The following is a 12,101-nucleotide window of genomic DNA, read 5'->3' as shown; positions in this document are numbered from 1 at the left end:
TAAAGGGATTACAAGCATACTGTATTCTGTATACAAAACCTGGCACTGGTGGAAAAGGATTTTAATCAAGGTTAAAATCAGTAGGTGCTACAGGAACAGAATTAATAACAAAATGGGAACTGAATGCTACAGGAAAATGCCATAGCCTATTTTTTCACTCATTTAAAGTTCTCAGTTTACATCTCTGAAAAGAGAATGTGCAAATGCAACATTGCTAATAAAAAGACTAACCAAACATGCTATACCTGGTGCTTAGAACTTTTTTTTTTTAAAAAAAAAAAACACTACAGAAGGTGTCTTCACCCATTTGGATGAATGTTTGGCTCTGCCTTGTACCCTGCTTTCTGTTACTAATTGATTACAACATTTTCATCTGTTAGAAATTCAAAAAATTAGGTACATTTTCTAAGATCACATTTCAGTCAGCCATAAAAATAACAAAATTAGACTGGCAGAGAAGTGGTAGTGTCCAGGGACATCCACCCTGCAATTACTCCAGGCTTTCCCTTCTCTGTTTACCCTGGTTCAGAGCAGAGCAAGAGGACTGGAGGAGGAGACCTAATACAATTCTGACAGTCTCCTATGGGGATTCAAGGCTCACATCTCAGTTTTTCCTTCCCAGAATGGCTGTGAAGCTCTTTAGGACATCTAGGTTCTAACGTGTAAGATAGGGTAAGCCTCAGTCCACTACAGAAAAACATGTTTTTAGCAGAATTTTCTACCTCTAGACCCAAGAACCATTTCCACAGACTTTCCAGTTCCTTTTCCCAACAAGTCTCCAGCAGCTCTTTGGAATGCTATGAGTAGGTAGATTATATCTCTCATCGCCATCCCCAAAAGCTCTTCTCCTTCCAGGACTACACTTTCCACAGAAGAGAAAAAGTCACCAGTTGGAGTGACATCTGCATATGAAACTCCAGCTTTCAAGAGAGCTCTTTTAGGTCAATAGCAACATGAATGCAGGCAGTGGGAACCTGACCCTGAGTCACAGAAGCATCCTGTTATCTCCAGCAACTTGAATAAAGAAAGCAAGCTGCCATGGGTATACAACAGCCCACAGAGAGTCCACTTACTTGGCAGGCTGCCTTTTTAACTGGCTGTATCCTCAGCAAGCAGTCTCTTTGGTCCCAAGAATCAATCTCCCATTCAGCCTCTGTCTTGTGGGAGAGAGAAGAGGTCACCTCTAGACCTCATACCTCTGATAGACAAAGCAAAGGAGCTGGCAGGCTCAATGTGTTTGAATTTTAAAATAAAAATATAGAAATAAAAGAAAACTGACAAACTCAAATGTTGGATGTGAGAAGTGGCTAACTCTGCTCAACCAAAGTCAGAATGCCATGAAACATCTGGCAACTCCTTCCAAAGGAAAATAAAATAAAATAAAATAAAATAAAATAAAATAAAATAAAATAAAATAAAATAAAATAAAATAAAATAAAATAAAATAAAATAAAATAAAATAAAATAATTGGCATTTCCCATATATTCTACATATCTTCTGGTAACAAGAAAGAAGCAGTGGGCTTCCCTGGCTACCTAGGTCCCTGTAAGTACCATAGCAGTAAGCTCATTTGGCTCTAAATGGGATGTAGCTGTTCTCGCAGCACAAACAATTCTCCTCATCTCCATCTGCTGAATATAACATGGATCTGTTACACACATACATGAGAGTCAAGTCTGCTCATCAATAAAAAATTGCCCTTTCACTGGGTAATTTTCCTATTTTTGCCTTCTCCATTGTTTATGCTGTAGTAGAAATTACATTCAGAATGGGCAATACTACCATAACTCATCCTTAAGATGTTCCTCAAATACCTTCATGGACAATTTTCCTTCTCCCAGTGGCATGCTCTCCACCTTCCTACTCTTCTAAACACAGAGAGAGAGAGAGAGAGAGAGAGAGAGGGAGGGAGAGAGAGAGAGAGGGAGAGGGAGAGAGAGGGAGAGAGAGGGAGAGAGAACACCATAATCACTCTTAAAATAATTTCAGTATTTTTCCTCTTCCTGTAAATCATGCATATCTTAGCACTTTATAACTGTGGCTGGCCAAATGATGAAATGATTGATTGAGCTCAAACTGGTGCCCACAGTTTTGATTTAATGGGCATTATTTATCTATTTTAAGTGTTAATGACTAGAGAGTAAAAGCCTAGTTTGATTAGCTGTGATTGGACAGAGAAGTTAACTGATTTTTTTGCAGTCCTCCAGGGGTGGGTATAAATTCTATATACACTGATTATACAGGGAGAAAAATGTACTCGTTTGCAGGTCATAAGCAGAAGCTTGTGCCAGTGAAAATTGTCCTGTTAAAGGCTTGTTGAAAGCTAAAAGGACCCAGCTGCTCTCAAGTCATCAAACAGTATTTTGCAAAACAAAACCCCTGTGAAGTTGTTGATATAAGCAACATCCTCATCCTCTCAATTGCCTAGAAGCATCCAGCTTGAAGAGAGCTCACTCTTGTTAAGTATGCTCAGTACAGCATAAAATCTGGTTTCTAACTCAGAAAGCTTATGTCTTAAGTGCTCCCCATCCTCCTCTTGCTGTGCTGCAGCTCTCAAATCTCCTTGATCAAAAGTGCTGATTGAATTCCATTTCTCAATGAAAAAGATCTGGTGTTGGATGAAAATTTGACATAGAGGTTCATCCTGCTCTCCCTTTCTGTGTAAGAGGACAGTATTCAGGATTACAGTGCTAAGATCTAACGACTAAAACACTCAGACTCAGTGTGGTTTGTGTGGGAGCACCATAAAATTTGTGTGGGATACCCCATAAAAGTCTGCTTTAAAGTGCCATGCCAAAAGCTGAGTTAAAAATCAGGCAAGTTGTATGGTAATGATGGCAATGAAATCCTCCTCTGAGCCATTCCTTTCTTCCCAGCCAACCCATCCCAAATCCATGTAAAATCTGCCACTGAAGACAGAAGCTCTGTTCTCATTGAAGATATCAGGGATGTCTACAACCCCTTGTAACCAGAATGTACCCATCCCGTTCCTCCCTCCCTTCCACCGCGTATACTCTGCAGAGCACCCCTGGAAGTGAACAGGAGTTCTGCCAAATTAAAAGCTGCAGGTTCAAGCCCTGCATGCTATAAATAATTAGCCTTAAAAATATCCGTACAACAAAATTCACTGCCTGAGGACTTGTAAATGTGTACAGTAAAAATAATTCTCTTGCTGCCTGTAAAATGTGTTTCTTATTAGAGATCTCTCCTGACCCCAAGAGTGCCCACAACGTACTTCTCTCTGCCTCTCACACTTAGAGGCATGTGCGCATGTGCACACATACTTTGTTCATTTCTAAACCTGGCAGCTGTAGCAGTAACAGCAGTTGTAGACATTTTGAGTATTTATTCATCCCCCACATGTTGGGAAAGTCTTTGGGGTTTCAGAATAAGATCCTTTGCCTTCGTCGAAAGAAGAATAAATATATAAAAAAGAATGTTACAAATTTGGCAAAGATCACAACACAACATCAATCCAGACCCTCATCAGAGCAAGGCAAATAACAATGTGCAGATTTTATTAAAAGTACAAGAATGAAAAAGCTGTTTCCCACAACTGAGGAACTTGAAGCCAAAAATAAGCAAGCCTGAACTCTAGCTTTGCCTGCAGTAATGAGCTGTTCCTCCCCTGGCGGACTAGGGATGACTGTTTGCTTTGCCCTGCATCGCACTCCTTTCTCTGAGGGTTGTCAGTTAAAAAACAGATTGCTCTGACTAAAAAAGAAAACATTTTCTTTGGTAGCCAATGAATCTTGATCCCCCCCTTTGCCCTAGCTTTATATGTTCTCTAAAGCAAAAATATCATTTTTATGGATGAATGCTCTTCTATGCAAGGTGCCTTCTGTTCAGTTTCCCACTACACAATTGCTGTTCACTTTCCAAAAGACACAACATCGATCAATCTTAACTTTATCAATCCCTGATCAGAACTAAAGTCAATTTATTGGCACAACGGGGCACAGAACAAGCACATGTAAGCAACCACATTCTGGATGCAGCAACAACTGCAGCCATCGACAGCACAGTTCAAGACATTTTTGAAGAGAAGGAAAATTCTTTTTGCTGTCATTGGGATTGTAATCACTGAGATCAGGCATAAGAGGGAGATGTGGTCACATAACAGGGCAATTCAGAGTTTAATTCCATTCATTTTACTCTTAACTGAGGATAGCATGAGATCAGAATTTCCCCAAATGAAAATATGGAATAACTATTGGTTCCACTGAGGCTATTCTGATTCACGTTGATGGAAACAAAACACTGTCTGGCCTTAGGGGCTTTAGCTTTTAAAAAGGACTTACCAGAGGGGTAAAATGATTCCACAGGAGATTAAAAAAAATAATAATAGAGTCAAGTTCCCTGCTCTGGATAGGTTCAACCCAAACAAGGATTTCTGGAATAGATGCTGAACTCACAGAGTGAGCTATCAGACCTGTGTTCTGGAAGAAATCTGATTAGGTGATCACAGTGATTGCTTCTGGCCTTAGAACCTCCAAGCTATGGGATAAAATATATAAATCAAGATAAATATTTTCTGAAAGATCCTTTGCCTAATTCTTCTGTTTTCTTTCTATTTCCTGTTTGTTCACTTAATCACTGCTGTATTTTTTCTTTGAATGAAATGAAATGTTCTTCAGTTTATGAAAGAGATAGCACAAAAGCAAGACTAACTACTAATTCCCAGCAGAACCTCTTGGTGGATAATGCCTATTTATCAAATTTGAAATTGATTTGCAATTTTGATACTCAAGGCAATATGATCTCTGCAGAAACAGACACCTTTATATTGTCTTCTGATGTGGCATGTGGTTAGAATCATTCTTAAGACACTGTAAACCAAGATGCTTATCCCACAAGAGGGTTTTACACAGAACTTTGACTGCAAGTTTGAATCAGCTATATTAAACCTGAACATTTTTCAAGCAGTCAGACAAGTTTAAACTCCAGTGGAGCCAAAACATTTTCAGCCATATAACAAACAGCTTTTAGTGCTAATAAATGTCATTTTCCTCCCATCTACAATATGTCATTAGGTTCCGCCAGTATGAAGTGGAACTGCTCTTAAAGAATGCTAACAGAGTCCCACATTACATTTTACCTCCTTGGACTCCTAAAGTTACATAGCAGGGGTAATTCAGGGGTACATTCCAATCTCTAGTGCTTATAAAGTAATTCTTCTTTGTCCTCAAGACCACACTTGCCTCTCTAATGAAGTGAAAGAGATGACTGAGATGGAAGGGCTCCTGAGCACAGATCTCATTTTCACCATGGATAGGTTTGGTAATTCTAGGCAGGTCACCAGCCTCCAGAGGGCCAAAATCAAAGAGGGAGCCTACAACGTTGTAACATCTATTTTCAGTGGCTCTATTCAGCTCCCTCTGTCATTTCAAGCACAATTCCTCTAGCTCCATTTAGACCTGGACTTGTTCCTGGCATGTAAATGCATGACTCACCTTTACAGAATCAACACAGTGCATGGTTAAGCCAAGCAGGTGTATATACTGTCATATGGCTTTCAGCTGCCTCTGACTGTCTGCTTGCATCCAAGCATAGGGTCTCACAAGGCAATAGCAAAAGCACAGAGCAAAAGCAGCTAGGAAGACAAAGTAGCAAGTTGAAAATCAGGAGATGTACTCTGATGAATCTGCACTAAAGTTTATCCTCAACTGCATAGGTTGCAGATAAACAGATCTAAGAGAAAATGAACTTAAAGGAATCTAAATCAGAAAGTTGCACTACCTGGTGGAAAGTAGCCAGAATTCATTTTCCAATTTACTGTCTGTAGTCTGAGCTAATAAGAGCATATTACCTCATAGTGAATTAATTAGCCTAGCTGAGTTTGAACCCATGCCTCACAGGACCTTTTGGTGAGCTGTCAAGAGTGTTTCCCCAGACAGATTATCCAGTGTAACCCTATTAATGGAGAGTAAACTATGGCATACCAGAACACAACTCTAAATGCAGATGAAAAATATTCTTGTATCCTCTAAATGCATTAAAGTGAATTCTGGTGATAAGACTATATAAGTGTCCTGGTGTAAATACCAAGTATGAAAATACTAGTTTCTGAAATATTCATTTTAATGATTGAAAAATTCCAGGCTCAGTCACATTACCAAAATTGCTTGAAAGTTTAATAAAAATGTTCAGCAGCTTCTAGAGCAAAAGAAAAATGAAAGCTTTCTCAAAGTCATTTTCATTATTAAAATAAGGGAAGAAGGGGTGATTCTGTTGCTGTTGTTAAATCCAAACACAGCACACATTTGCATGAAAATAACAGAAAAAGAATTAAAACTATTTTTCTCTTATTGAGTTGGAGTAGTGGCTCTTTTCACTGGCAGCACAAGGATTGGTTAGGGTCACTGTGGAATTCAAGATCATCTGAAGGTAATATGCAGCATGAATAATCCTGGGGCTGTGGCTGGACCCACATGCTGATTCATCCTTTGGCAATGACTGTCCACAGAGCCTACAAGCAGTGGGGAAGCAAAGGAAGCAAAAGAGGGAGAATTATAAAATACTCATATTATATATGGACATTTATAATACAGAGCTAGCCAAAGGATACGAGTTATATTGATCTTGTGTCATGAAGTTCTAATTAGCCATTTCACATGTCACAGGGAGAACAACAAATTCAGGCAGACACATATTCACAGTAATATTTTATTACACATTTTATGATTTTGCCCTGAGGGGGAAAGGAACTTGAGTGCAATTTCAGAACCATGGTGTACAAATACATAACATAGAGCTGCCTTTGTGTCATCTCCTGATATTGTTGTATCATCTTTCACCTGAGAGGGGGAAGCTCCTTTCAGGAACCACAACAACAACACGGAGATGGAATCAAGGGTTACAAGGAGCATGTGCTGCTGGCAATTGCACAGTACACTCAATAGGGGTTCTTAAAAGTGGCTCATGGGCCATTTTAGCCCATGAACAAGAACTTCTTAGTATGGGGAAACCTCAGACCCATCATTTTGTACTGAGTTTATACATCAGATTTCCTAAGTGCTTTAAAGGTACGCCTGGTAGGACTGAAGTAGAAAGAGGCTAAAATTCCAATTCAGATTTATGATATGCCAAACATGAGTTTTACAACATTGGATGTAGATATTAGATATTTAGTTCAAGAGTTCTGCATAATAGTCCTTTAAACTACTCTCACTTTCTTTCTGACATTTCCTTACATAAGAGATCTATAAATGGGTACAGAACATCAGAACTGCTCAGAAAATGGCTCGTTTTTACTTTTTTTTTTTTTTTTTCTTCAATAGCTTGTATTTAACAAATAAAAAATGTTTACCAAAATTTATTGCATGGAGAAGTTGGTAGCAAGAGGCTAAAGGAGACAGGCAGGAATTGGTAGTTTCTGGTGGTGGGAAGCTGTTTTCTACCAAAAAAAATGTTCACCTTTTGGGGAAAAAAAAAAAAAAAAAAGTATTTAAAGTTTTCAGAGTTTGAAGTAAATTCCTAAAAAGAAAGCAAAAATTACTATGGTGGGAAAAAGACACATATTTTGACTAGTTTTACATGATTCATCAGCTCGGTTGTGTGTTAGATGAATCAGCAGCCTCAAGTTCACTGTGCAATTGAATATTTAGAGTACTGGGAGAGGGCTCATCTAAACTAAGCACCAACATGTGTAAAATAAAATATATGTGGAGAAAATATATGTGGAGAAGGACAGAGCACTGTAGATGGCTGTAGTAGCTAGGGGAAAAGTCACTGAGAAGAGATCTTCAGTTTGGCAGTATTGTGAGTTATCAGGCAGGTCTTACAGCCATGGCAGATGGCTCAACTCATTTAGAAGCTGAGATAACACAGCATCCAGACAAGCTAGTAAATCCTGCCAACAGTTTAGATTGTCATTGGTTCATGGGCAGCCCCACAAGGGCACAGCCAGCCTGCTTGCAGGGCAGGCTTGGACAGACTTCATGAGAGCTGGTATCACTGAACCCACTGCCTGCTTAAATCACCCCTGTACAAACCATAGTTTATACTTTCCCTTTGCTCTGAAATAGTTAACTTTTTGTCTCCTCCTATTTTGTTAAGATACAAAACCCATCTCTACACTTTCTGATCCTTTGGTTAACCAAGCAGGTAACACAGCAATTGTTTGAAAAAAATGCTTGCTGATCACTGCTGAGTCAACTCAGCATGGAAGGATTTCAGTGAGAAAAGGTACCTTAGTCAAGTCTGGAGTGAAATTTAAACTAAACAAGAGGAGATGGGGTTGTAACCTGAATCTGAATCTCTGAGACCCTATGAACAAAATTCTGTTCTCTAGGAAATGATAATTTCTAAGAAAACTTAAGTTCAGGCTTCCCTATCAAGAACTAACGGCTTCCCTGTAGGAAAATTAGAAAAATTGGGCAGGGGAAAGGGTGAGAAAACAAAGACTCACTTTGTTCCCCATCCTCAGACTGTCTTTTAGCTTTTGTCAGTTGAAAACCAGTTTTTTTTCTTTTTTTTTTTTTTTTTTCTTTTTGTATTCTAACCTTTGCCAGTTGGAACAGAGTAGTGGAACTATGTGGAAGCATTACTTTTTGAGTAGAAATAACACTTCCACATGGAAATAAAATTATTTCAAAAAAAGCTGTTCAAGAGAAACAAAACTTGCAATTACACACTATTTCTTTTTGGTGAAAATCTTCACTTTTCAGGAAAAGCTTTTATTTCCATTAAAAGGTTTTCTAGCCAGCCCTACCTATAGAAGATGTGTTAAAGTCGTGTTTCGCAAATCAGCACTAGCCTTTCTAGGGCCCACCAGCACAGCAAACATGACTTTGTCCAAAGCTATTTCTGCTACCCAAAGCTTTCTGCCTCAGGTCTCAGGCTGATCAGCTTGTAACTGCCTTGTTGCATAGTTGACTGCCTCATTTGCACCAATGAAAACATCTGAGAGCCATTTGTGCTGGCTCAAATCATACTCTGCTCAGCACAAAAAAAAAAAAAAAAAAAAAAAAAAAGGCAATTGCATTGCAGGCAGAGCATGTTAAGTGCACAACAATGGTCATTGTGCCTGCTAAACCGGTTGCAGCTCCAGCCCCACACGCTCCCAGTTGCAGCTCTGGCTGGAAAGTTCAGGCTTCCTGTTGGGGTTGTTTTGTGCACAATGTTTTGGTCTTTCCAGCAGGAGATCAGATACAGATCAAACACACAGGATCCTCCCGCTGAACAGAGAAAGGGCCAGGAATCACCACGAAGTCACTCTTCTGTTATGCTGTTATGATTTGGGTGGGAAACAGACATCGGGTGCTTTCTCTGCAGTTATAAAAAGTTGGAAGTACAACATGTAAAGAAAGATATAAATGGAGCTGTTCACATGACAACAGTCAGAGCTGAGGTTAAGTGCCAGGCTTTATGAGGAATGTCCCAAACCTAAGACCAGATGCTACCCAATGAAGATCATGGCAGTGCTCTAGCAGTGTAAAACTGGGCCTGGTTGTAAAGGGAGATGCCCTTCATTGCTGAGGAGTCAGTAGCAAGGTTGAGAGGTTCTGCCTGGGATCCCTGAATTGATCCACTTATCCCTACAGGACACACAAAAGGCTTAACATTAAAGAACTCAATTTTAGTCCATGTTGGAGACCAGACTTAAACCTGAGGATAAGCAGAACATGAAATCAGATGAAGCTCTTTTTAAAAGACCTCTGGTTAGATGGACAGATCAGTATCTTTTCTTTTTTTTTTTTTTTTTTTTTTTTTTTTTTTTTTGACTCTTGAAAAACACCATTCCTCAACCAAGACGGGGATTGTAAACTTTGCTTAATTTGGCTCCTGCATAAGGTCACGCCACTATTCATTACATTCCTCCCCTCTCTGCTCTTATATGTGAAAGCCCTCAAGCCTTCCTGCATGATAGGGATGGAAAGGAAGACACTGCACTGCAGCCGGACACAGATTCACACACCAGTCTTTGTCCTTCTTGGGTTGCCCTTTGGCACAAGAAGCCACACTACAATCATCTCCCAGCTGGGAGAAACTTTCAGGAAACACCCAAGACTAAATATCTGTTTTTTTCTTTTTTTTTTTTTTTTAATTTATTTTTTCTCCTAAAGTGTCCCATTTGAAATCCATCTCATTTCATAGCTGGCCTGCCAGGTAAATCTCTCAGGAATGCAAATTCCTGAATTCTAGAATCTGCGTCACCAATCCATGGTGGTTGCCTGTGCTGAGACATATTTTTGAAGGAAACTAAGTGGTAGGAAGGACCTGGATGGATATGCCAGTGATCTGATTTCGTTTCTTCAGCGTGGAGTAACTCTCATTATTAAACATGTCATTATCTTCTACAGTAATCCCCTCAGCCACTTCTGCTTCTGTAAGAGTCTTTTATGGGACTTGCAATGCACTGCAGACCTTCCATGCCAAGCAGTGAAGACCTGATTCCTGGCTGAAAACCATTTTGGTACCCTGTGATAATGACAAATCAACAAAAGATCAATTTTAAGATCAATTTCAAGCCATGACTGCATGTGCACAGAGCAATACTATGTCTAGCTTTTTCCTAGGGCTGCTGTGGGATGGGATGTTGTCTCCCTGGGGCTGCTGACAGTGAATGCAGAAGATGAAGACAAGCAAGATCTCTGGGCTTTGACAGGAGTCAGGAAAAGCTAGAAGAGCCAAGCGTGTCTCCACAGAAGGAAGATAAAGCAGTGATGACTTTCAGCTGAACCAAACACACACTTTCATGCCTGAGTGGGACCTGAATCAACTCCCTTCATGCCAATACAAGTTTTGTAGGGCACACACCCCAAGATCCAAGCGTTGCAAAGATTCATTCTAAGGAAAACGAACCAAAACTTGTGCCTGAGTTTCCCATGTTTTGGGGTGGCCCAAGAGAAATGCCAGACTCTAATTCTGAGCTTGATCCCCTTCCTCAGATTAGATTCCTTAGGGAAAACCAGAGGTTCAGCTTAGTTGCTTATCCCAGCATCTGTACTTCGCACAGTGGCCCAGAAACCACAGCAAGCTTGGCTCCCCCCTGGCACTGCAAGATTTCTGCTACAGTTAACACTGGAAAGTAACCAGAAGTGGCCACAAATCAAAACCACAACGGGCCTGCTGCAAGTCTTACAAGCCTTGGTTTTATACCAAGCTAATAGCAGCAACATCACTGAAGCTATGGGTGATTTGTAGTCTGTAAGTGAGAACAGAAGCTGGCTGTCTGTGTAGAGAAGCTAAATCCCTTTAATTATTAAAACATATCCTATTGCTGTTGAAAATCCCATTGCCATTGGAAAAAATACACTTGTAATAAATGCATGCTATACATCAAAGACCTCTTTTGTAAATAAAGCATGCATTTATTTTTTTTCTTTTTTATTAAAAAAAAAAAAAAGTTTAAGGGATTAAATTAATGTTTGATCTGTTATCTTTGAAACATTTTAGAGTGGCAGATTTATCTGCTGTTTATGTTTTTCTTCCCAATATAGCAATACATTAATTTTGTTGATGAGGGGAAATGATTTAATATAAAGGGTTGGAGGGTCCTCTTCTGAAGCCAGTGGGAGACTTGGCTGAGCAGGAAAGGCAGCATTGGAGGGGGCAGTGAAACTCAGAGAAGCATTGCTGCCACTCCAAGTGCACTTCACAGAGCAGAGCACCCATGCAAGCCTGCTCCATTCTGGCCCCCAGAAATGAACAAAGCTGAAGCACCATTTCTAACATGCACCATGTTTTGGTTGTGAAATGGCAACTGTGCAGCTATCTCTTACTAATTAACGTGACTTATTGCCAGAGGATCTGATGTCCCATACTAGCATAAATACCAGAACCAAAAATTTGATCTTACTCTGGTAAAAACCCGCCTTGGCTTTGAACCATGCCAAAAGCTGTCTAAGCACAAGGAGAGGGGGTGTCCAGTGCTCTCCCAGCCAGCTGCATAGGCAGCTACCAACACACAGATCACAGACAACTCTGCTGGCCTCAGAGTCAAGCTCGGCCACCCATGCCCTGGGTGGGCACAATTTGGCCATGAGGACCATAGAGGAGAGCTGGTGAGTGTTCAGCCTGCCAGCGTCAGGATGGGAAATGAGATCTTTTCCATACAAACTGCACCGATGATCTGGACTCCACAGGGAAACCCAGT

The sequence above is a fragment of the Aythya fuligula genome, chromosome 7, assembly GCF_009819795.1.
Source record: "Aythya fuligula isolate bAytFul2 chromosome 7, bAytFul2.pri, whole genome shotgun sequence".
In the NCBI taxonomy this organism is placed as follows: domain Eukaryota; kingdom Metazoa; phylum Chordata; class Aves; order Anseriformes; family Anatidae; genus Aythya; species Aythya fuligula.
Note: the sequence above shows the minus strand (reverse complement) of the source record.